A 27,624-nucleotide genomic window follows, 5' to 3' on the forward strand; every position below is an offset into this window, starting at 1 on the left:
TTTAAAAAAAAATAAAAGCACTGAGTGTGATTTTTCCTTACACTGGAAAAATGAATCAGATTCTGTGTTTGTTTTATAGACATAAGCTTTACATAAAAAAATAGATTGTTTATCCATTAAGAATCCAAACACAGCTCACTGCAAATACTTAAAATGCTTAAACCCAGGAACTGAACAACAAGGGGGTTGGTTTGTTTGCATATTTGGGGGAGGCTTAGCTAACACCCCAATAGGTACAACCAGAGCTTCTGATCAGGCAAGTAAAAAAGGATTTCATTTGTCCCTGGTCAACACACAGGTGGCCTTTCTGCCCCAGTCTTCCCATAGTCCAGCACAGATCAAGAGCTTACGTAAGGCATGATCACAATCATTTTCATACTGTGATATGGTGTTACAGTAATATACTGATAGGAGACTTCCATCTGCTCTCCAGCAATACCAGGAAATAGCAGGTTTGCAATCCCTTCTTCTCTGCCCACAACTCGGGTAAGGATCTTGGGAGCTACAGTAACCCAGAGCTCCAGCCTATGACATTTCTCAAGTCCGTGGCTGTTCACGTCCATGGTGTCATAAAGGAATTAATGACAATTTGCACTAGCCTAGCTTTTTCTGTACAGTTCTCATCTACCTCTATTTTCAAAGGTAGCCACTTGTTCTCCAGTAAATATTTAATTACAGGATATTTTCTTATTAATTTTTTGCTTTTTTGGTTATTAATAGATTTTATATTTTACATCTTTTTGCTTTGTGGCATTGAATGTTAAAACTATAATTGTTCAAACCTCAGTGACTTCAGGAAAGAGTTGCTTTTCCTGGTTTATTTTGGCAGTTTAGTTTCACCACAGAGCAAATTCATAGGCACAGAAAGAGTGGCTCAGTCTCCACAGCACGCTAAATATTAACTTCAAAATCTTAGCTTCGTGCTAATAGAAAACAAGAATAAATCTGTTAAACCTGTCAGGTTTACAATCTAGAAATCTTAACTGTTGATATGGAACATAGAGCATTTTATTGGAAATTAATTGCACTTGAAGAATGTAAGCCATCTCTGATCCTGGAAAAGAAAACACTTCTTAGAATGGAGGTAATAGACTTTCAAACAAGCAAAATAATAAACATTTTAGGAAAAAAAAAAAAAAGAGGCAAATAAAAAGGAAATATTCCTATTATCTTAATTTTGAACTAGTTCTTGGTTCAAAGCCAGTAGACAGTTTGCCCTTGATCTCAGTGTGAGCAGGATCAGCTCTCGTGTTGGAGTTTATGAAACTGCATGCCTCCTCCCCTTTGCATAGTTTTATGTCCATGTTTCTGTGTTTGTTTTCTAGGTCCCTGCTCTAGATTTTAACTGTTGAAGAGAACTCATTGCAGCGTTCCCTAGAGAAGACAGCTTTTCTTTGGTTAATTGCTCTGTAAACAGTAATAAGGATTAAAATAACCTCCAAGCACACACATCCCTTTACTGACAGTTCTAAATGATGCTCGTGGGTTGCATGTCTTAACATTCTGTACCCATAGGATGGCTAGCCCAAATCAAGCTGTGGCTCTCAGCTTTTAAGGTCTGACCCAGAACATCCTGAAAGCAATTCTTACCACTCCACCAGGTTTCCACCATCACAGACAGATGAATTTAAACGTTAGGAAATTTTTCAAACACTTCAGTGATTTTAGATCCTATAGGGCATTTTTAGAGAAGCTTTGGGCACTAGGGAGCTCTTGTGTTGGTGGAAGGCAGCAGGGCATGAACTCATAGATCACTGCGGGGGCGTTTTATTCACTTTATGAACTCACCCACATAAAATGGAGAGAATTCACCTTAGTCAGCCATCTAGCAAATCCATCCTTTCTATCACTGCCTTTTCTGTGATGGCGTTACTACCCACACTGCTGCCACATTAACATGAGAAAATACTCAGCCCCACTATTATTACTTGTGATAATTATTCCACTCTAACGAGGTTCTCTGCTGTTGCCCACAGCTTGTGTTTGTACCCCAGAGGCATACACTGCCCATCAGTGGGAAAGTCCACTGGTGTGTAATACAGGGTGGCCTGGGTTAGAGGTCTGTATTCCTTTGGAATCAAACCAAGTCAAAAATTAAACTATGTGACTTCTGCAGAAGTTCACAGGAGTGCACACACTATTACAGGCTCCTTGGCAGGGCAGCAGGCAGCTTCCTGCAGTCCTGTACATTCCTGGGAACATTATTTTTTTAAAGGGTGGTAGAGTACTTCATTCCAAGTCTGTGACTGGGGCTGCCACACCAGATGTGCCTGGCCTTCACATGGCTGTGCATATTAAAATTCAAGAAACATTTCCAATCATTAGAGGACGCAATCAGGACAAAGTATAATTGCAAGCTTTTTGCTTGGACAGTCTCTTTGAGATGTGCATGAAAAGGTGGGGTGCAGGCAGGGGAAAGCAAGGACAGGAAGGGAACAAGCATATACACAGAAATGGTGCATGAGAAAACATTGCCAGGGGCAGCAGGGCAAATGTCCCTGGTGTGCTAAAAACATTCAGTGCCATGCTCTCATCCTGACCCCTTTGGCTATGTGCTCTGTCTATTCCAGTAAACAGAACTAGGCCAGGACACAGACTGAGCACTGGGCCACAATTATCTATACCTCCTCGCCTTTGGCATCTTTCCTGGCACAATTATGGCTCATTCGAAGGCTTACTCTCCCAGTCAGTGCTTGGCCTTAGTTCAGGGGGTAGGGGATAGCTCATGTGAGGCACCACTCATGGTTAGCAGCCTGGATGTAGCCACCTTAGTTAGGGGAGGCAAAGGGTGTGAGGAAGGATGAGAGCTTAAGTGCACAGACGCAAGCCACACTGTGTTGTGCCACTTGGCCAGGGAGTTGTACTTGTTTATTAAATGTTACAGATATAGCCTTTACTAAAATTAGGAGACCAGATCTCACAGAATCATAGAACGATTTGGGTTGGAACAGACCTTAAAGACCATCAAGTTCCAAGCCCCTTGACATGGGCAGGGACACCTTCCACTAGACCAGATTACTCGAAGCTCCACCCAACTTGACCTTGAACACTTCCAGGGATGGGACATTCACAGCTTCTTTGGGTAACAGACCTGTTCCAGTATCTTACCACCTTCACAGTAAAGGATTTCTTCCTAATATCTCATCTAAATATACCCTCTGTCAGCTTAAAGCCATCACCCCTTGTCCTATGGCTGTGTGCCCCTGTAAAAAGTCCCTCTCCAGATTTCTTGTAGGCCTCTTTAGGCACTGGAAGGTGCTATAAGGTGTCCCTGAAACCTTCTCTTCTCTAGGCTGAACAACCCCAACTCTCTCAGCCTGTCTTCGTAGCAGAGGTGCTCCAGCCCTCTGATAATATGGCCGCCTTCTAGACTTACTCCAACAAATCTACATTTGTTTGGGTTTTTTTTGTTGGGGGCCCCAGAACTGAATGCAGTACTTCAGGTGAGGTCTCACGAGAGCGGAATAGAGGGGGAGAATCACCTCCCTCGACCTGCTGGTCATGCTTCTTTTGATATAACCCAAGATTCGGTTGGCTTTCTGGGCTGCATGCAACATCGTTGGGCCATTCTCTGCCCAGCCTGTATTTGTGCTTGGGATTGCCCTGACGCATATGCAGGACCTTGCAAGTGGCCTTGTTGAACTTCATGAGGTTCACACAGGCCCACCTCTTTAGCCTGTCAAGGTCCCTCTGGATGGCATCCCTTCCCTCCAGTGTTGACCACACCATGCAGCTTGGTATCATTGGCAAACTTGTTGAGGGTGCACTCGATCCCACTGTCCATGCTCCTTACTAAGATGTTGAACAAAGCCAGTCCCAGTACAGACCCCTGAGGAGCTCTACTCATCACCAGTCTTCACTTGGACATTGAACCATTGACCACAACTCTTTGAGTGCAACCATCCAGTCAATTCCTTATCCACTGAGTGGTCCACCCATTAAATCCATGACTCCGATTTAGAGACAATGAAGTCATGCAGGACAGGGTCAAATGTGTTGCACAAGTCCAGGTAGGTGAAGTCAGTCGCTCTTCCCTGATCTGTCAGTGCTGTAACCCCATCATAGAAGGCCACCAGATTTTTCAGGCACAACTTGCCCTTACAGAAGCCATGTTGGCTGTCACCAATCAAGTCCTTATTTTGCATGTCTTAGCATAGTTTTCAGGAGGATCTGCTCCATGATCTTGCTGGAAACCAAGGTGAGACTGACTGGCCTGTAGTTTCCTGATCTTCCTTATTTCCCTTTTTAAAAATGAGGATTATATTATCTCTTTTGCAGTCAGTGGGAACTTCACCAAACTGCCATGACTTCTCAAATATGATGGACAGTGGCTTAGCCATTTCATGCCCCTGTTCCCTCAGGATCCATGGGTACATCTCATCAAGTCTCATGGACTTGTGCACCTTCATACATTGTTCTGGCTAAGTATATGCAATTAAAACAAGCAAATAATAAACAAAATATATATCCATACACATGTCATAAATAGAGAAATACCACTGTGGTGTGGCCTTCTGTGCCTATGCTATAACAGCCTACCAATAAGCACTGCCTGATTTGTCTCCCTTCTGCCTCTATTGGCTCTAAGGTGGCTCAGTTGCTCCTGAGATACTGTGAATCACCACCTCTGACAGCAGAATTTAATAATAAAGGGTGAAAAACGTTTTCAAAAAGGACTTTCCTTTTTTCTAGTGTCTAGTTAAGGCCTATCCTTCATTGCCTGTAATGCACTCTGTGTTACGGGATCGTATGGCATCTCAGCAAAGGCACCAGAAAAGAAACCGAGTCATTTATGCAAGTATGTGCAAATAGCCTGTGTGACAAAAAAGCGACAGAGGGATTATCTTCTGCCATTCCTTTTCCCTCATAGATCATATTGAATTGTGCACTCTATATTTTCTTGTTAACATGCAGGGTTTTGAAAGCCTTGCAGAAGGATTTACTGTGAAATTTATACCTTTATTTAGAAGATTACTCACAGGTGGTGAATTGACTGAAATCTTGCCATGTTGCTATACACTGCTATTCAGAACAGCAGTCTTGGCATAAATTTTGCTTTGGTTGTTGCAGAGATCTTTTCTTTTTCACGTTTGTTTTTGTAAGGTACCTTATTCTGACTTGCCAATTCAAAACACACTTCTTACTCATTCCTTTCCTTACAAAAGCATTGTTCAGTTGGCAAATTAATAAGGCTGTGCTGAAAAACAATATCCCACTGATGCTGCCTATAGGCTCTTCTACAGAGAATTCAAGCTTTAAAATATATGTTTTATTTATAGAATGTCCTTTGGAAATCAGGCCAGGAAGTTGCAGCTGCTGAAAAGTTAGATGTTCTGTTTAATTTTTAAACAAAATTCTAAACAATGTATTCTAGTATAAAGAAAGCTTTTATGAATTGTGAGTCATTTTCTGTTGATGAAAATATGATTAGTATCTCATAACTTATTACTTCCCTGTCCTGCCCCCGCTCTTTCCTATTGAAAGTATCGAACAATCTATCTTTGCTATTTATAACACACCTAAATAAACTGATAACCAAAGAGAAAAAAAGGCTGTGTTTGAAGTTACTATTTAAAAGGTCTTTCTGATGCTGCCTACCTCCTAATCACCTGTCACATTCCACAGTCTTACACTACTAATAAAAGGTAAATAGGACTGAGTTTAAGCATGAATACGATTTCGTAAATTTTGGCTTCTTTGCCTATATGTTGTATTTTCAAAACTTAAAATATTTTTTTTATTTCAATCCTATAAATGACTGTTTACACTGAAATATCTCAGCAGAGACATCTTTTCCTGTTGAGTCACAGCACCAAATTTGAAGACAGGTATCTGGTCTTCATTCCTTCACACGATTGCCTCTCTGTTAGTTGCCTTTTACCTCAGGACAGTACATCTCTCAGGTGCCTGATAAATACGTTTTGCAAGTAGAATCCTTTCATGCAGATAGGGCACTTTTAGCCCATCCTTAGTCCAAAGTGGCTGCATAAACACAGCAGACAAGGAAAACCGTGTGAGCTAGAATAAACCAGGTAATATGCTGCTACTCTCCAGGTTGTAATCATTATGACAGTAAAAAGTCAAATTTTATTACATTAAAAATAAACCAGATAGCAACATGGTAAAAATGCACTTTTAAAATTGCAATTGCAACTGCTTGGGCTGGCAAGCCCAGGATAACACCACCACCTGATTTATGAATTAGATCTTGCTTGTGTATGGCGAGTGCAGCAGTTGAACTAAATGAAAAAAGAGCCATTATGCACATCTTTGATACAGCCTGTCTTTTTGACTGTTTGCATAAATAACAATTAATCATTTCACCACAGAGGAACCAGCCCTGTGTCCTAATGAAAATAATGCTCATCTATTACCTGCAACATTTAAAGCAACAACTAGTTTTAAGCAAATACCTTCTTAAAAAAGATTTTTTCCTTAAGTTTACTTTGGAAAATAGAGGCAATTTTGATAGCTACGGTTACTGGTATGCTTTCTCAGCAGCCTTTTACTCTGCCTGTCCCAGACCTACAATATTTCCTCTGCAAACCCTTAGAAAACCAGAATAAGTGCTTTTAAAGTCCACTGTCTTAATAGGAAGCACTTAATAGCTAGTAAAACAATATAAAGTCTTTGGAAATAACAGCACCAGACTGATGAAGAGAAGGGGGGTGTGTGTGTGTGTGGAATAGAGGATGCCTTAGTTCCACATGTCTGTACAGAAGGGAGGGATAAGCTATTACTTCACAGATGTCACTTGGGCATCCTCTTTGCCTTCATCTCTCCCTGCATGCATACCCAAATGCACAGAGCCTACTGTATTAAAATGTTATGGCTGTACCCTATTATACCAAAATGAAACGACCTCTCCTCAGAGTACTAGTCCTTCCAGATGGAAATACAGAGAAAAAGGCCTCTGATCCTTTGACTAAAATGATCTTGAATCAGTTACAGCAAGCAACATTGCAAGCATGGAGAAGAGGAAGGAGATCTAAGGCCCAGGGATGCTGGTGAGAGAGCAGCTGCCCTCCATGCAGGCAGGCGTGTCATGTCCCCTGCTATGGGCCATGTGTAGCAGCAGGCATCACTGACACTGCCCTTGCTGACACTGGGGTGGGTTCGGGTACCATAAAGAGAAACACTTAAACAGTTATGACAGTTGAGGTATTTAAACACCCAAAGCCTTGTAGACCAGTAGATACACTGATGGCCTTGCTTGTAATAGGCAGCAGGTTTTGCATCACATGGACAATCCAAGCCTTGGGGCTTCTCAGGCTTTCTCTGGACTTGTCTTGATTTACCTAGAGCTTTGCTTTCACTTGTTTGCTTGTAACAATCTAATAATCCAGTGACTATTAACCTAGTTTGTTTCATTTGCTTAGCATTGTCCAGGTGTGTGACATAACTTTTATTATATGTATTGTTGTAACAGGTAGTAGCAAGAAACAGTTATTTGTGGATAATGAATTATCACCCCAGCACAAAGGCTTTTCCTGGAAGAATGCAGGCACAGTATGATACCTACCAGAGGAAGACCAGCGTGGAGGAGTTACAGGTTCAGGGTCCTAGGAGCAAGGATACAGGATGATTCTAGGGCTATAAACCACTCTCCCACAGTCAGTTGAAGAACTTGGCAAAAATTATTTCAGGAGGTAAAAAAGAACAAGCACTCAATATATAAAATAGATATGGTAAATTTCAATATAACGTGGAACTGCAGATCAATGAAGAAAAAGAATAGTGTAGAGCTTGTTGGCAAATATAAAAATGACCACATATGGAAACTGAAACAAGGAGGAAGAAACAACCTGCATCCTTCTCCTCCTGGCAAAGGGGTGTTGATCACTTGACAACAGCTGTCCCCTTGCCATACTGAAGTCTATAACCCTAGGACCCAGAGGGGCAGTGGTAGGGTAAGCGTAGCATCAGAGAAAAGGAGAGATACTAGAGTTTCTTTATACGTTAACTGCATATAACTGCAACCATAAGTTTTAGTATAACTGAAACTTGGCTAATAATAAGTATTTGATGAGATGTTAAGAATTTTATTAGATTTACAATGAACTTTTCATATAAGGTGTGTTTCCTCTGCCCTCAACAGCACGTTGAGTGAAACACACCAGTCTGAATTCAAGCAGCTTTTTTTCTAATTTGGATGCAACAGGTAGCCCACACAAGACAAGTGAAGAGGCCTGAGAATGCAGATCTGCAAACAACTTCCTGCAAGAAAACCTATTTGCCTTCCCTTTTCCTATTTTTTTTAAAGTGGAGTGTTAAGGAAAAGAGGTTGATTCCTACAAGGTATACGCCCAATTACATTAATATAGAGATGCAAAACTGCAGAAAATTAAATCTGCTGCTGCTGGGATCATTAACAGCCATATTATTCGGCCCAGCATTCTGTGATTTTGAAAAGCTGCAATAATAAACATTTTTAGAAGCAGTGATTGAATGTCTGTCTTGGAGAATCTCTGGAGAGGATTGCTGGTCTCAGCTCTGCTACCCTCCTAGCTCTTTTGTGGGTGTGCAAGATACCAGGGATGCTCAGTGAGTGCATGGAACATCAGAGAGAGGAGAGAAGGTTGTGCTCTGTAGGAGAAGAGAGTGTAGCTTCAACAGATCTCGCATTCCTGTACATGGGAAGTACATCAAGAAGGGCGTCTAGGAAACCACAAAAAATAGTAGAGTGGAAGACTCCAGTTACTACAGCTTTCCAGAAGGAACAAATGCATAGCTCTTTAAACATAGCTCTCAGGTCTGGAACCTGCAGTTCAGGCTGGCTGCGGTGAACCCAGACTAGTTTGTCCTGATCACTGTGTTAGTTTTTTTCCACTCTGGAAAAAGAAATGCACAGAACTATAACAGTTCAGCAGCAGAGCTCCTCAGCTACAGCAAAACATTTTAGGAACAAAGGAAGCAAGTGAGTATCTTAAAACAAAATGTTTTCTCGTTTTGGTGTGGTTTTTTTTTCCTTGCTTATTATGAAAGAGACATAAGAAGAGGAAATGGGCTTGACAATTTTACTTACGTTTAATGGATTTTAAAGTGGCTCTTGGCAATGCAAGGTATCCCTTTTGAAGGACCAGTGAGATAGAAGGCAGCTAAAACCTTGCAAATGCCTGCAAAGTAAGTATGACTTGAGAACGTCTGACATTTTGGCATCCATAAGACTTTCTTTTTCATCTATCCAAAGTTAAAGTAAACTTCCCTTTACTTTCCCCCCAAGGTCTTAGCATATCTTCAGTTATTTTTTTTTGAAAGAATTGGTCAGAGTGAGGTGTATTTATTTGGCATCCCTCTTGGAAGAGCACCCAAAGCACAATCTTAGCTTGCTCTCACTTCTACTTCTTTAACTCATATTAGCAATGATTCTCAGTTGTTGATTTGTCCTTCACTGTTGTTCTGCCTTTAATGACACTGCACTGATGTGTAAAAATGTCCATGTAGGTATTGACTTCTCTTTCCAGAAAAACAGAAAGATTTTTTTGAGTCACACTGAATGGAAACTATCACGCCACATAGCAGAGCATCTGTTTCGAAAATTTTGGACTAAAGAAGGGTACCAGTGGGTTAAGATTGGAAAAAAAATAATTCAAAGGATTGTGAAAAAAACAATGCATAGATGCTTTTATTCCTTCCTTGGTAGATGATTTTACTTCTTCCTTGGTTTTTGAAAGGAGTGTGATCATTACAGAAAGTTTAAAACAGCAAGCAAACAACCAACCCTGAAAAGATTAATTTCACTATTTAATGGAAAGATTGGATTTATTCCACAGGTGATTATATGCTATATTATTACCTACATTAGACTTTCTTGTTGTTACAGTCTGCTTGCTAATAAAAATAACAGGTTTGAGAAGAAAGTAAATGCCCAATTTTCTTGCTATGTCTTGTCTATCACCCAAGCCTCCTCAACACAAAAGTTTGCAAACAGTTCAGCAAGAAAACAAAATAATCTACTCCTGACAGCAGAAATATCACTACTTATTTAACGAGGCAGTAGAAAAAACCCTTTATTTCATAATTTTGTATAACCAAAGTCAAGTATCTAAAAGCTGACATAAATGTTAGACATACTTCAACCTTTGCAGTCTCCAGACAAAAGCCTCTTGATATCACGTAGAGACTGCAAATATCCTCAAAAGACTAAGTAAAAGCATTCAAAATATTTACACAATACAAACAGAAACAGCCAAAAGGTAGATAGGGTACAAGTTACAGACTCTCCAAATGTTCTCTTTCATTGTTGGGATACCAAAAAAAATTTGGATTACTAACCTGTTGCTAGAAAGCTAAAATGATAATATACTCATAAAGTTGGTACTTTATCAAGTACCTATTTCTGTGAAGATGGTAAGAGTCTAGTGAATTAAAATCAAAATGTATACTTTTCTTTTCCTAAATGGACAGCCCAGTGTACATCTGTAGGCACTGAACTAAAACCAGAGCATGTCAGGTTGATGTATGGAGGGCACTGGGAATATGCAAAGAGCAGAAAAGACTTCAACCATTTCCTTTCTTCAACTTTTCTAAAAGTAATTTAGTTAGTAAATGCAATGCACCGTATCTCCTGGTTATTTTCTCCCTTGTGTGGGGGGAATGAACATGTCACAAGGTAAAATTGAGCACATTTTAAGGCATCTGCTTTGGGATTTCTGAGACAAGGGTATATCCTGATTTATCACTACCATCCTCTTAATTCCTTTGTTTCTCTTACATACTAGCATCTAACAGCTGTGTCGTATTCTGAATGTGATTCTCCAAATACAGGCCAGATTCTGCCCTTATTTTTGTACCTCTTCTGAAGACAAAGCCTCATTAAAACCAAGCGCAGCACAATATTGGACCCATTATGTCAGTGGTTCCATTTATTTTGTTTCTAAGAAATATTTTAATTAGACACTTGAAGTTTTGGTATTAGAAAGCCAGGCCAGGAAATTGCCACTAAATTTTATTTGTTTTAGACTTGCTGTTGCCTGCCAGAGATGCTGATGGGTGTAGCATTCCTACTGGAGAAAAAAAAAAAAAAAAAAAAAAAGGCAGCTACCATGCTTTTTGTGAAGGGGTTATTTCTTTTATCAGAAGTGTGCAAAGTACACTGACATTTGGCTGCACTCACCTGCTTTCTTATCTTCTCTTAATGTTGATAACTGTTTCTCCGTGACAATCAAGTGCTTAGAATTTTGATTTCAAGTAGTAGATAATTTTCAATTCTTATTTGAATAAAACTCCTAGGCCACTTAGTTTTACTCATACTAGTGTAAATCTGGAACCACTGCCCCAGAACAAGTGCAATTCCTCTGCTGTTCAGACAGATTGAGTCCACAGATCCCTGAAGTTTAGTTGGCTTAAAGTTCGTGACCCCTCTCCTATATGCACGACATACTTTTTGTTTCAGTCCAGGGTTTGTACCTCTTGTTTAGCAATTAAGTGTTTTGGCAAAAGAGGAATCAAGGTCCTAAAAAGGAGTACTGCTTCCACGGGAAGTTGTAACAATGGGAAACTGCACAGTCTTTGAAAGACATCTTTAACGTATCAGGTAGAAGTCACACATGCACATGGACAGGGATTATTGAATTATTCTTCAGTGGCTGTTTTGTTGAGATTTTGAATCAATTGTGCAATGTTCTTGAATTCCAGCACAAGGCAGAAACCATAAGTATAAATTAAGTTACACGATACTAACAATTATTAAATTGCGCACATGTAAAATTAGGAATATGAAAAAAAGTTACCTTAAGAATCTCTGTCTTAGTAGACAGTCTTTTATAACTCAGTAGAAACTGAGATCCTACTGGATCTCAGCTTTTTAAATGATTTATAGATTATAGGATAGTATTTTTCCAAAGATCCTAACTACGTTTTTTGGATCCTGTACAAGGGGAAACCTAATAGAAATTAATATTTAAAAGTTTGTGATGTATTAGCTTCATGCATATAAGGCAGGGGAAGATTAAGCTTGGCTGAAGTGTTTTTGCTTTCTGAATAGATAAAAGCATTACCTCAGCTGCAGACTGACCTTTGAATGCTATTGGATGTAGTTAAACTCCTTTCAGTCACTGAAGATACGGCCAGCAACCTCAAGTACAATTTCAGAAGTGCAGATTAGTGCTGTAATTAAAATTGAAACTTCGCTGACAGCTTTCCAGTTCATATCCAATTGCTAAAGAAATTTGAGCGATAACCTTACTAGAAGTCATGAACATCTCATTAATAGTTTGAATACAAAAAAAAACACACACCACAAAAACAACTAACCCATGCAAGTAAGAGAACTAATTTAGTTGTCTTTTGAAGGATTTGCCTTGATAAGGTCGCAGAATAAGTATTCAGCTACTGGAAACATGGGGAGCTCCTCGGTACTGAAAGCCTGGCAAGTATCTCAGTTTCAGTGAAAACCAATGCAGCCCAGAGCAATTGTAATGATCTGGGCTCAGATCTACCCTTGCAGTAATTTGGTCTGAAAAGCTTTGTTGTTATTTCTTGGAGGTTTTTGTTTGTTTGTTTTTAATCAAGAAAGGAACTTGCACTTCAGCCTCCTTTATCCGTTGGACTATATTTTCCACTGAACTATCTATACCTTGAAGTCCATTTCTTACCCCTTCATCCACTCCTCTCTGTCACTAGCTGTCCATTTTGACTGGACGAAAGGGGATGTTTCATTGCTTTTGTTACCAGTTTGAAGGCTAGTTGTCCACCTAATGAAGAATCAAAAATCAAATTTTTTAAAGTAAACCAATGGGATAACGGCAGATTAAGCCGTTGCTAGACCTCATCAACAGTTACATCATACAGAATCATTTAACCAACTCAAGTCTAGTTATTCACAATATGAAAGTCAATCTAGTGTGTAGCAATTAAAGATTATTCATGTACTTAATTTGCAATGGAAAATAATTTTATTATTACAGTAAAGATGAGTTAATTTTTGAATGAAAGTGCCCATTTCACCTCTGCAGAAGGCAGTCTCAGAGATATGGTTGTCACTACTTATACTGTTCCAAGCGTGTCTTCACACTGACTTTTTGTCGGCGTTTTATGATAGCTAGATAATTTACTAGAATAGCTTTGTATTTTCACCAACAAGTAAGAAAAAGCCAAACCCCATTATTGACCACAGCATTTAAAAACTGAAAGGTGTTTTCATCAGCACGGTTATTGTTGTGCCTTTTGGGTTTCAATAACAGTTTTTGCTACTCTTCCCTATCACTAGGTCTACTCTTGCTAAATTCCAGCTCAAATTTAGTTTTACATTTACTTCCCCTTCTCCAGCTTCACCAAGCTTCCATAATCAGGCTAATATTCTCCATTCTCTGCATATTTTTGCCTTCCCACATCTTTCCTTCTTCCTAGTTTAGCCAGAAACATCCTCCCTCCAGGGGAACAGAATTCTATACCTGTACTTCCAGCTGTTCCACATTCAACCCCTCAGCTGATTCAATGCCTAGAGCAATCCCTTACTTCCTCAGTCTCATCAGTTTCCTTCAAGAAAGTGTTGAATGAATGTGTTATTTCACCATTCCCATCTTTCTTCTCTTTTCTTGTATATTTTTATTATTTTCTATTTTAATTTCATCTATTATCATAAAGGATAACAGTTTCAGCAATAACCAAAACTGTGATCCTCATGTAAATCATAAGGCTCTTGGAGGAGACTGCAAATACAGTTGAACCAATGATAAATATTGGGATCAGAAACATTAGGAAGATGAAGTATACTTCAGAGTCCTGCGATACATTGGATTATGTTCAGGAAGTCATTAGAGGCACCCTGGAGACTACAGTATTGAAAGATTCCCATCTGTCAGTGTATTTTGAGAGATACGATACATGGGTCTTCTTAGAAATCATTCTGATACTCTTTAAAGAAAAAGTTTATTGAATCTAACGCAATATTTTGCATAAAATACTGTGTCTAGAGCCTAAAACTTCATAAAAAGGAGTTGGCAGGTCTGCAAAGAGATGAATAAAGTTGAAAGCACAAGAGAACTTGAGAAGCTGGGAAAAAAATCTATGGTAAAGCAAAAATGGGTTAACTGATAACTTGTGAGGGAAATATGCTTCATGAAATAAGAATTCGCATTAGGAACATGCTTTGTTGTGAAGTGGTTGTGAGAGATAACATAGACAAGAGCCAGCTCACCATAGCACTAACTCAGGTTTTGGGGGGGCACACTATTCAGTGAAAAAAACAGAAATACAGGGATGGCAAAAGTGTTGAAATGTCATATGCTAATGTGCCTATATAAATTTCACAATCTTAGAGTTAGTCTTTGTTTTTGGGGTTTTTTTTCCTCCACTTGCAGAGCACCACAAAATCATGCAGGTGGGAAGGGTTGCCCGAAGACCACCTCATCCAACCTACTGCTCAAAGTTACAATAGGTTTGTCAGGGTCTTGTTCAGTCAATTTTTGAATATCTGCAAGGTTAGAGAGTCTATAACCTCTCCAGGTCCCTGTTGCAATGTCTAACCACCCCTGTGGTTGAAAGTTTTCCTTATATAGAACTTGAGCTTCACATGTTCTCACATTTTTGTGCCCATTACCTCTCACCGTTCCACCACACACCTCTGAAAAGAGCCTATCTCCCTCTTCTTTCTTTTATCCCATCAGGTGGCTGTAGGCACTGATAAGATCTTCCTTTAGCCTATTCTTCTCAGATAAAGGAAAGTAAACATTTCCTTTTGGCCACACTCTTGCCAATACAGCCCACAGAACTTTTGGCTGCCTCTCCTGCAAAGAAACACTGCTGACAGATGTTCAGCTTGTTCTCCGTTAATACTCCCAGGCCCTTTTCTGCAACATTCCTCTCCAGCCAGTCAGGCCCCCAGCCCATCATTCCACCCCAGGTGCAGCAGTCTGCACTTGCCTTTGTTGGCCTTCATGTGGCCCCCATCAGCCCCTTTCTCCAGCCTAGGTCTCCATGGATAGCAGCCCCATCCTCAGTTGCTCCTCCCACAACTCAATATCATTTCACAAATTTTCTGGGAGCTCGCTCTGTCCCATTGTCCCAGTCAGGCATTAAGATATTATAACATTTGGTGCCCATATCAATCATGAGCGATGCCACTGCTGGCTGGCTGTCTACTGGCCTTCAGAACACTGACAGTCATGACCCTTTGAGCCCAAGAGTCCAGCCAATTTACCACGCAGCTTATCATTCACTCACCCAGTCCATATCTTACCAATCTGGCTATAAAGATACTACTATAGGAGACCACGTTCGATAAACCCATTTGCTGTACTTGGTCTCCTACATTTGCCGGTCCAGGCCAGCCTTTGGAATATCAGCCATGGCAGGGCTCTGATCTCAGGACAAGCTTCTGTCACCTCTTAAGCAAACTATGGTAAAAGTCACGAGACAAATCCTGTTAAGTATTTCAGTTACCCTATAGTGATCCAACTCCAAAGGACTTTAGACTGAAATCCTTCTGAGCTTTTGTAGCTGCAAAAATGACATGTTGAAATACCACTGGCCAGAGATGAGCAGTATACCAATACTGTCTTAAAATTCAGCAGTATTACAACTACTCTTTAGTTCTCAAAAAATTCTCCAATAAATGGTGAAAGAAAACTAATTTGCTTTTGCTCCCCAGCTCAAGTAACTTGCATAGACCTCACAGGTTTATTTCTGTAAAAGACCAAGAGTTTGCTGTTGATTTCAATAGACCACTGTTCTGACCTCTCACTGTATCAATATACAAATCCTTGAAAAGTTAAGTATTTGTGCTCCTTGAGCAATGTAAATTTCATAAAATTTGTTTTCATTCTGTATTACTCAGATAAACATCATGCTGAAATATTGTTTAAACTAAGTGTTCCTATCTCTGAAACTTGTAATTAAATCCAAATGTCAATAAGATTTATTTTTAAAACATCTCTCAAACACCATATTAGGAAAGAACACAATTCTTCAATATACAGTGGAGAAAAAAATAAATAGATCCTTAAAAGCCATAGACTAAAACCGCACTGTTTTATGTGAAAGATAGCACTAGATTTAATAAACTTCTCCTCTGAGTCAAGATGAAGTGATTTATAAACATGAAAATGCCATAATTTACACCTATTCTTTGTACATGCCCTCCAAAAAGCACACAGAACTTCATCTCTGACTTTCCAACAAGTTCACAGACACTCAGAAGAACACAGCAATGAAAAAGATTCTTTCATTTTACGTCAGCAGTATTCACAATGCCTGAGAAAACTGGCTCTGACAGCATTCCCGTTTTATTTATACACTCCATTAATTTCTGCACTGTCTTTGCTCTACCGACTAACCTTAACATTTAAAGGTAGGATAAAGTAAACCATCCTTGTACCCCACTAAATAGCTAACCTCTAACTTCTATTAAAAATCAAGTTTTCAAAAGCCTTGTCTTAAGTTTGTATAAAGTAGAACACACGCTTTACAAAGAAGCGTTTAGACCTTGGCCGCTCGGAGGGTTGCAGGCAGACTGTTGTGCTGCCCTGCGCCAAGCACGAGCAGCTCCCCCTGCACAACCCAAGGCTCGGCAGGCAGAGCTTGCCCCGAGGGAGATTTTCCAAGAAAACACAAAGCTCATCCCGACTCCCTTCTCAAATCCCATACGCTACAGTTAGTGGTGCCACGGGTAGTGGCTGTGCACTCACATTGATGGCTGTCCAAAGCTACAAATCTGAAAGACCGTATCCAGGGAGGGCATTTATGGCACTGGAGAAGGCAATACATGGCATCAATAGAAGGAAGCCTGCGGAAGGTGCCTGATGGAAGTCTAAGAGGAGGTGGTATAAAGGGGGCTGGGATGCTAGGAGTTTCTCCAGGGTATGAAGCAGACAATTTCCTCCAGAGATGGTGGAAGAGGATTTGGGAGAGTTAGTATATACTGTGCTGAGTACAGAGGCACAGAAATTGTTTGAGTCAGCCCAGCGTTTGCCTCTTCTCACAGATGCTTTGGGTAGTGTGCTGGACTTTGGTATCTTAGCATCAAATTGGTGGAAGATACATAGAGTCCACTCCTTCAAAACAAAGTCCTTTTCCACACCTTCTCCCCATTTCCACCGACCGTGCAAGAAGAGCAGCTTTATGGGTAGAGTCTCATGGAGCGCCTTAGAACCTCCATGTCTGCTACATTGCCACTTGCTTTTACTGATGGAGTGATTTCACATCTTTGTTTTATATCTGTTATAAAATTCCTAATTGTGTAGTCCCAATGAGGATGGGCCAGGCACCTGTCTTCCCTCACCATCTGCTGTCATCTTCCCCAGTGAATGCTCCTGCTACCTTTACCCCACTTGATATTTACCTATTCCTAAGAACAGGGGAAAGTGCTGTATGAAGATTATCAATGTCCATTGTCCTAATTAGGAGTATAGAGACTAGACAGAAGGACTGTGGTGTCTCACACTGGGAGCAGCCATTAGCAACATAGTATAGGAAGGTGAAACTCCTGGTTGTCTGGTTATGGCTCTGCCATGCTGGTTCACACACAATGCAAAGTTTCATTTGGGAAATGAGAGGTTGGCTCAAAGCACAAAATGCCGATAAATTATTTAAAAACCCATAGAAGAGATCATGTTTGAAACTGCCCATTTATGAAATAGAAATAATTGTGTCTTTCTGTATCCCACATCTGGCTGAAAGCCCATCTTTAAACAACACAGAAAGTCTATCTGACAGAAAATGAAGGCTGAGAGATCAAACAGTGGAAATCAATGCCTCTTGCGGTTAGTTTGGGCATATTACACATAAATGATAGATGTTCCTATTTTATTTGTCACATGCTGGTATCTAGAGAAATTATATCTTTCAGATAAGCATGTGAATAATTATTATTTTAATAAATTACTTCTTTGGCATGCTTAAAAATCTTTGCTCTCACTGTAAACATTTTTAAAGCAATTAACAAAACTAAGGACAGTACTATTGGCACAATTTTATTTTGGAGAGTCTCTGATAATCTGTACAACAGTTCAGTAGTTGTGTTCATATTTTCACTACTTCTTGTGCCAATTAAGGCTACATGACTGCAGACCAAGCCTTTGCTTAATTAACAAAAGGTAGCTTAGTTAATCCAGTATCTTTTATTAGACAAACAATTTAGAAGAGAGATACACAAGTATAAAGCTTGAAGCATAGATTGTTTGCCCATAGGCGTCTGCTATTGTAAACTGTGTGTAAGGCTGTATGAAGCACACCATATTGTCACTGGTGGACATAAGCAGACTTTCTTAAAGATTTATTCCAGCATATATTATTAAAGAATCTGGTCTTGTGGTTAATTGCACAAGAAATTTTCTTCAGCCAAAACTAACAATCTCTGTCACTAACAAATGACTTTTTAGAAAAATGAACACAAATGCTGATTGTTTGTCCCCTTTACTGACTCTCAGAATAAGTAATTTCTGATAATGAGACAGCCAGAGGCTACTTATAAAATTTCTTAGCATGACTCTCTAAGAAGGCTTTTCATAAATGCATTAGTAGCATGTTTTTATCCTTGAGCCCACCCCTAAAGCTCAAGAAGAGACCTGAAACAGAGAACACAGGCTTTTGTTTCCTTAACAGGAGTGGAGGTGGAGATCAAGGAGACACTCAAGCTCAGCTCTTCATCTGCTGGTTTCCTAGCATTTCCATACCTTTAGACAAAGCAAACAAACACACATACCCAACAGGAAAAACATCCCACAAGAAACTCCTCAAAAAACCAGCAACAAATATCTCTCCATTTAAAAAAGAAATAAATAATCAAACCCAAATAACCACCCACTTAAAACCTCCTGGCAGCTTAGAGGCACACTGCAATAGCATGCAGTTTGGCAGGAACTGGCTAAATTTCTGTTATTAAAGTTTCATTCAAAGATCTGTAAAGTAAAAGATGATGTTGATAAAGCTTTTAAGCACTCTGCAGATTTTTAAGCACAGAACATTCACCTGTATCCTACTCCTCCTGGACAGGAGCATACACAGCTACTCTAAAAATCACAAAAGATGCAAAGCAATTTACCAAAAAAACCCAAAGGAGAAAAAAAACCCCAACAAACCTACCCCCAAAAAACCATGAGATTGAGAGACCCAAGTAACTCTAGTTTCTACCCAAGAAAAGACGAGGCTTATTAGTAACACTCCGGTACTGTAAAAAAAATCTAAGAAGGTGCTATGAACAGTCGTCCTCACCACACTGTTGTATATCCCTGGGGTATGAATTAGAAGCTTTTACTAGAGACTACAGGAACATGCTGTACTCAGAGTCCACATACTGTGGGATGGGTGACTCACTGCATTATCACCTCCTGTATTTCATTAAACTACTATGGTTGTAGGTGCAACTTCATTACAGTGAAAGTAGAGGCTCACAACTCTATGACAGATACAGCTTTCTAACCCATGGGAAACAGAAGACAGTTTTACTGCACAGAAGGTAACAGAAGTAGTTATGACCCCTTACCCATCCCCACACCAACCAACCAAACCAACCAACCTTTGGTTTTTTTGCTTTGCTGATGGAGTGATTTCATATACACATCTTTGGTTTATATCTACTATAAAATTCCTAATCGTGTAGTCCCAATGAGTATGGGCCAGGCGCCTGTCTGGCGCACACACAAAAAAAAACAACCCCAAACCAAGAAAATATTTTAGGATATAACAGGAGTCCCCCCAGACAGCACAACTCATATCAGTACACTGTAACTGGTACAGCCATGTCAAGGGGCATACATCAGAAAGTTTTGACAAAGTCAAAGAGTTTGAAAATTACTTCAGAAGCAAGAAAAGATCACAGATTATAACTTTGTCATTTATGATATAAAATCAGTACATAGATAGGCAAGGAAAATTTACCTCAGTCCTAAATTACTTCCCTCAAATAATTCAGATTAGGTTTTGATGTGTGATAAAACCTTAGCAAAAATTTAACTGTCCATAGCTCCCTTCCCCTACCATCCATCCCTGAAAGCACATTCACAATTGCAGCTCTCCTAATTCCAGGGCATGCAGACTATTTCTCTGAGGTGTTAGCAAGCCTCTACTGATGGTACTTAATGTCAAATGCAGAAGCTAACCTTAGCTATATAAAAGAAAACATCAATTTATTTACCGCATCTGTTGTGTGCGCTCTGAATCATCTGTTGATGATTTTGAATATATAAGATATTCTTTGGCTAGTCCTACAGAGTCAAACCTTAGCAAAAGCAAGCTAAGCTTTGTTTCTTTTTGTCTGTTGAGAGATTTGGGGTGGGGGGGTGGGGGGGGAAGTAAGTACAATCACTTGATGCCTATTTAAAAGCCATAAAGTAGCACAGGAGCAAATCTGGTAGCAAGGGCAAGGCATCATAATCAATAAATACATGAAAGATCATTACTCAAGACTACTAGCTGAACATGCAGGCGTGGGAAGAAGGTTGTCTTGTTTTAAAGCTTGTTAATGGAATGAGTTTAATGCAGTAAAGGCTCTTTAAACAGCTAATACATTTCTAGACTGCCTTCTCACTTTCTGCTCTGAAGATGTTATTGCATCAGAGTTTTGCTAACAGACAGATGTTTGCTCTTTTGGAAGTGCTGTTTATTGAATCTTCTGCTCTGTTCTCGCTTTGAGCTTCCCTTGCACTTGCTATGTTTCCTGCTATTCCTTCTCTCTCCTTTGAACTGTAAGCTTGCAGGAGTAAGGACTGTTATCTCACATGCAACACTCCAAGCGGCCACTAAAAATCAGCCACGTACATAGATGCACACATGTGCAAAATAAAGGTTTTTTTCAGCACACAAAGCCAAAATGCTTCTGACTTGATATCAGTAACCCCAATAACACCACACACCCACAATAATTTATTGATTCATAAAGTTTTGGTGCCTCCAGTTCAGCAAAGAAAACACAGATGTGCTTAGGAAATCATCAGCCTATGTCCAGTGCTATGGGTTCTTCGCTCTGAGTGTTATCTGCTAATGTTTGCTTCTCCCTTAGAATGACAGGGCACTGAACTGCACATTATAAGGCAGATGGTAAAAGGGAGAACACTGAATATGACTTTTTAAAATTATTAATTATTAGACATGGCTCCTCAGAGCTTATGCAAACAAAGCTGCAATTAATAGGTCTTTGGCTGAGTGAAAGATGCATGCCTTTCCTCCGTCTATGCCTGAATAAACTAAAGCCAAAACATAAAGTCTTTGTAAATTGCCCTTTGAAGTCAGTTCATTTATCAGGGAAGATAGAAAGGGATCTAACTCGGGAGTAATATTTACTTCAGCCACAAAGACTCTGTGCTTATAATGAATTCATCATCTAATTTTCTACATCTGCTGTGCTGAGACTTGAAGAATCTTGCTTGCTTGCTTTTTTTCAACTACTGTTTGGCACAGAATGCTTGAACAGAGCTGGGTTGTAAGTGCCATGATCACAGATCTAGCATCTCTCTGGCGGTAGGGAAAGAAGAGGTTCTGTTTATAGTTTTTCTGGGCAGCATTAGCCAGTGGACATGCTGCTGCTCTGAGCATCCTTGGGATGGGCTTCGCAGGGATATACCTTTAACTTTGTGATCAGCTATGACAAGGCCTGCAGGTTTGTCAGGATTTTCCTCTCATCCGCTTCCTTTTCTCCTCTCATCTGCTTCCTTCTTCTCCTCTACAGTACATTGGAATTGCTTGAACATATAAATGAACAAAAGGCATTAGAAACAGCTGCATCTGCTGAATGGAAATCGGGCAGGTTTCAAGCAAAAAGGAAGACATGCTGAAGCTGGTAAGCACTGTGAAATAAAAAAAGCCTAAAAAAATTAGTTTATTTTGTTCTCTCTAACCCTTGTTCAGCTGCATTAAAAGAATACTTTTCTCAAGTAATGAGATAAAAAAACAGCTTAAGCAGCTTACAGAGAAGCTCTAATGAACTTGTAGGCATTTAGGCAGAAAATTTTGGGTGTCAGTTCTGACAGGCAGCAGAAAAGTACATATTCCCATGAAAACTACAGCACCGATCTTCAATAAATACAGGGAGCAAAACAACTCACAGTGTGAGGTGGACTACAGAAATAGACATGCATATGTGATCATGATACTCGTGTCATTGAAAGTGTACATCTAGTTACCTGCTGAATTTTATTACCTTAAATATTACCTTTAAAATCTGAAGTGTCTGAATTGTATCCACAGTGATACTTGAAGCACTGAGAATCACAAGAAATATTGGTGGTATTCTTTGGATAAGAAGTCCTCAATCAAAGTATTTCTAACTTCATCACTGTCAGGTGATGTATGCCATATAGCCTGTTCCTGGGGTGGTCAAGTACCAACAGCAGTTAGAAAGGAGACATGCAGTTACTGCAAAACAGCAAAATTCCTTAGAAACCCAGGAATTGCTAATTTAAGCCAGAAAGAGATTCACCTAGTGTGTACTACAGTGTGCATGAGTATGTTAAACTTACAGAGATTTGCTTATAAATATGCATTTCTTTAGATAACCTAAAAAATGTTCTAATTTTACTATAACACATTAATTCTGCGTTGATGGTTGAAAAAATGACTGCTTCTTGCCAAGACACCCTTGTAAAAGCAGCTGTTGAAATCAAGTAGTTCTTCCTGCCTGTTTTTAAGATGTAAATAAACAATGTTTTATCAACAAAGTAGCCTCCCAAATGGGAATTTTAGACTAAACTGCAACAAACTGAAGGCAAAGATCTTAAATGTTGTAAGACAATTTTCAGTGTGAGTAAAAGAGTAGCATGTAGTGAAGTGGGGTGCCCAGCTCCCACCCTGTTAACTTGAAGTTAAATACTGTTTACACAGGCAGAATGCTAAACATAAATCCTTGTTAAACATTGGCTAATAATTATACTTCGTACTTATTCAAAGCCTTTCATCTGATCATCTCGGAACCCTCTACAAACACAAATTCATTTTCACAGCATCGTAGGAACAGATAAACAATTACTAAAGATAGCAGATCTCTGGAGTAGAAATGGACCCTCTCTCTGTATAGCAGGACAATACTCAACATCCTTACCTAGAGGTAAGGAGAGGTTCAATAACACAGCCGTAGACTGTAGGAATCTGGCAGTTTCAGCTGTACTGCAGTTTTTATGTTAAAGTTAGCATAGTGAAAAATGAAGCTAGATTTCCCTTGTGTTCTATTGATAAAATAAATATAAATATTTATTTCTCATAACTAAAGGTCAGGCTCTTAAACTAGTAACACAAAAGCATCCCACACAGACCAGAAAAAGTTTAAAGCACAGCCATTAGGAAGGCCAGTCAGCTATCTTAATCTGATAAACTGTTTTTGGCAACAAATTAAAACAGTTGATTCTTGTTTGTAGGTGGTTTTTAATGGCTTGTTCTTGCATTTTAAGGTACTGGCTCAAGATTTCAGGTTTATGACAGGAAATGTATTTAACTTTTTTCTTTAAGTTTTTACTTAAAAATAATAAAGAAGATGCATTGGCTAGAGCAACAGACAACTTATGTCTTCATTGGAATCAGTGAAGAAATCACCTCAAGGTGATTATCTAGCATAAAACATAAATTAGTTGTCAACTATTATGTGAATAGCATCATGAAAGTTCTTAGAGTAATTTGTGTGGCTTGCAGATGGCACAGGCTCGATTTCATTAAAAAGCAGCAATATGAGAGACCAGACTCCAGATTAAGATTTCCTCTTTAAAAACAGTATATGGAAGCAAAACAACTAACTTGAATCACACTGAAGCCTCGGTGTCATTTACATTCAGAGGAGACATGATAGCCCTAGACAACTATTCAGGCTGACATTTTGAGCAGCAGAGGTCTCTGGTATTTTTGGCCTCAATATTTTAAAGCATAGAACATAAACAAGGCAGTCAAAATGGCCTGTGGATTTAATAATTTTGCAATGTTGTCTTCTGCTGCAAATACGATTCAATTGTCTCGGTGATTTCATCTATCCCTTGGTGTCACAAGTGCTTTCAAAATTTTTAATCTACTTGTTCTGCTCTGCCTGCAACATATCGTACAGCCAGCTGATAAGATCATTATCAGTGCAAGCCAAAGGTAGAAACTTTTCTGGTAAATCTGTGTAAGGCGAAACTATGGATTTGGGGATATATTTGTGCTTGTCTAGTCCAACCCCTATCTCTCAGAGCACAGGATGCATTTTGCAAAGTAACTATAGCTGGCTGTGCAGTTTTACAAAAGATGAAGGTCTAAGGCTGTATGCTAGATCAAGTGCAGAGCATAACATTCCCCAGGGAAGGTTACATTCCTGGTTGGGGTACAGAGCCATAATTTTTCCATCTCCAGTGGGCTGATGGTTGAGGAAGTTTCCTTCATGCCACTTGGCATGTATGCAGCAGATGTGATAAAGATTGCATTGGATAATGGGGAAACCCATGCCCAGTAATAAGATCACTATTGTTTTTGTAGATGATAAACATCTACTTTCCTCAGCACCATCTGCTAGACACCAGCAGGTGCTGGAGACCATCACAGAAAAGCTCTACTTTTCTGCAAGTTTTTTAAATCATCCTCTGAAATGAAAGAGGATATTTTTCCTCCAACAAATCTCTCTCAGAAGGTAGAGTCCTCGTGAAATCCTGTTGGGGTTTTGCTTGTTTGTTTGGAAGAAAATAATAATAAAAAACTAGCTACAGCAGCTTAGCAATATCTAACCCACTTCATTTACCATTCCTATCAGTTCTACAGGTCTTTTCTCAAAAGAGTTGAGTACATTTTGAATTCAGACCAGTCATAGTTAAGCATACTTTCCTGGGCTGGTAGACCTCCACTACATGTTATCCCAGAGAGTTTCTGGGAAGTTGTAGCTGAAAACACATCCAAAAAAGGGGGGATAACAAAGAGATGCTCCACAAAGAGCTCTTGAGCAGTGACAAGCCTGCATTTCATGCTTTGAAAGGGGTAAAGGAAAAGAGTAAATGTTAAATAGGGCCTATGACCAGAAGGCAGCACTGTTATCATCTAATCTGACTTCCTGAACAACACAGAACAGTAATCCAGACATTTCAGAAATGGCCATGCCCAAGAAGCGTTTGCACCAAGGATTTTATTCCCGTATTACCTGGACACAAAAGAGCAAGCATTAAAGGAATATTTAGGCTAGAAGGGATTGTACTGTAAATGGAGTCTTCACATTTCTTGCTGCAAGTGTTTCACAGATGGCAAGGCATCTTTAATTAGAGATAAAGACCATTAGGAGTAGAGCATAGCAATATGCATTCTTTCTTTTTGTACAGAAGCACTATGGGTTGCAGTGTGCCAGTTACAGCTTGATCAGGGGTTTTCTAATGAAGTGATTTCTTTTGTCAGAAACTGTTGAGATGAAAGCAAAACTTTTCATAGAACAGTACCAGGCACAAAGCAAGTTGCATCAAGAAAGATGTAATTTCCAGATGTTAAAAAAAAAAAAAAATATTAAAAAAATCAGAGACAACATGAGAGGCACAGAGGAGAAAAATAATAGCAGAGAAGTCCAGTGCTTAAGGCACTTCCATAACATAAGCAAGTTTTGATTTCCCTTTTCCCCTCATCAAAAGTGAATGTACCCACAGAAGTCACTGAAATGCCAGTGTACCAGGTGGCTGAGCTTATTAGCAGGCTTACTGGTGGGTTGCTCCCTTTCTCCTACCACAGATCTTTTATTTTGCGTAAACAGCTAACGTCCACTGGGCCTTGGTATAAAATGCTCCCACAGTCCACTTGCTGCAGAATACTAACTTATCTTGGACATCGCATCCAATGAGGAATAAACTCTCTTCTCCAACATATATTTATTTATATAAAATAGAGCTATTTTAAAAAGATTTCAAAAAAAAGATGCCAGAGAAACAGTAGTACAGTAGATCTTGGCACTCACCCTGGACAAGGCAGTCTCAGGATCAAGTCTTTATTCTTGATCAACAATTATTATTTTTTTAAACTAATATAACATAAATACATTGAGGTAATCTGCTTGTTTTTATCCCAGTATGGACCTGGTCACCTACCCCCCTACATGCCCCCACTTCAGTCAAGCAGTAAATTGTTATTGTACCAAGTCCCACTTTCTGTAGTTTTGCTTGGCTAGAGCAATACTGCACTTGCTCCACTTGCTCTGAGTTCTTAAGTGACAGCCACAGGAAACCCTTTTCACAGAAATCCTAACACAGGACTCAAAAATCTCTTGAGTGCAGAAAGTTTTACACCTAGAGTTTCAGGTGCAAATTGAAAACTCAGGCTTGAATTTTACACATCCCCTCCAAGCCCAGGTCTGTGCTCACTCAATCCTATATCTAATGGATTTTAAAAGTCTGGAGAAGTTTGTCTTCCAATAAACTCTGTTGGTTGAGGCAGGACAGGGAACTTTGCAAATGTGATTTAAAAGAAACAAACAACAAAATCAAACCGCAAAACCAAACCAAACACAACCAAAAAGCCCAGCAACACACCCCCCCCCCCAAAAAAAAAACCCACAACAAAAAAGCAACCCCCACCCCCATCCTCACCTATAATTCATGTTTTTAATAAAGCAAATGAAATCATTTAGAGCTGGGATTTCAGCCAACCACCTCTGTATTAGAAATTGTGTGCATTTGAGGAAAAGGCATTTGGTTTTCCTTGGATGCATATCTTTTCCAAAATAATCAGTTTGCAAAAAGGGTAGCTGCAGTGGCTGCTAGACTGGTTTTATGCCTTTAACTGATTCCTGTCTAACTTCCGCTGGTTTAATTACGATTTGCTATGTGATTTATGCCTTCTAGAAGTGCATAACTTTCTCCTGATAGTTTCATGATCAGCTGCAGGGTCAAGGAAGAACCTCATCTGTTGGCTTATTGTGGGTATGATAAACTCCAAATGGTCTAAAGGTCTCATTTTAAATAGGGGAGCCAGCTTCTGGTGGCAGTAATGGAGGAGGGGAAGTCACATGGTTTCCTAAGGGTGTTGAATATTTCAGCATAAGGTTTTATGGGAAAAGGGCTTTGGTAAAAAAAAAAAAAATAATTATACAGCAGCATGGTTTTATTTTGTTACCAGTGCAAGTAGAAGGCAGTTCTTGAAATGTAATGATCTGGAAAACAAGGATGAAAAATACCTTATTTTGCTGTACAGCACATTGTGTTAAATAGGAAGCACACAAATATTAACTGAGTTACCTGGCTCTGAAAAGACAGTCCCATAGGATCCAGAACACAATGCTACATTTAGAAAAAAGATGCAAAAAGGAACCAACATCTTGACTATAGGGTGCTATACTGAAAATAGACATGTGGCCTCAGCTGCTTTTTAGGTGCATGTCTCCTTTGAAGGGTAAGTCAATTGAGCCCAAATTCAACAGAGCTTGAACATCTGTGCCTTAAGTTCAAGAAATGTGCAAGGCACCCAAGTTGTTATAGGGATGCAGTGTCTGTTGCGCTTATGCTGAAACACAGCACTTTGGAAGCAGTTCAGCAGAACTGGTTTGGCATCAGAAATTTGCTGGTATCCAAAGAGGTAGAGATGTGCATGTGTCCTCTTCTCTCAAGCTGCTGTTCCCTTCTCAAGCTGCTCTTTTATTGTTCCTGGGCTTACCTAGCTTTACGTTAAAGACCTGTCTTAGTTATGAGCTCTAAAGACATTGACAAGCTAGGAAGGAATGAACCCGTAAAAGCAGCACGTTTTAAGGATTAAAAACAGCAGAGAGAAACACAT

At 39.5% G+C, this 27,624-nt stretch overlaps 1 long non-coding RNA gene across 1 annotated transcript in view; it reads right to left on the bottom strand.

Annotated features, from left to right (window-relative positions):
• The window catches only part of LOC308065325, a 65,885-nt gene continuing 38,261 nt past the window's right edge, over nt 1–27,624 (bottom strand). Inside the window, exon 2 of the long non-coding RNA XR_013928738.1 lies at nt 1–27,624. This exon is cut by the window's right edge and continues 24,067 nt beyond it. This is a non-coding gene — a long non-coding RNA (uncharacterized lncRNA).

Source organism: Falco punctatus (assembly GCF_963210335.1).
Source record: "Falco punctatus genome assembly, chromosome: 6".
Classification (NCBI taxonomy): domain Eukaryota; kingdom Metazoa; phylum Chordata; class Aves; order Falconiformes; family Falconidae; genus Falco; species Falco punctatus.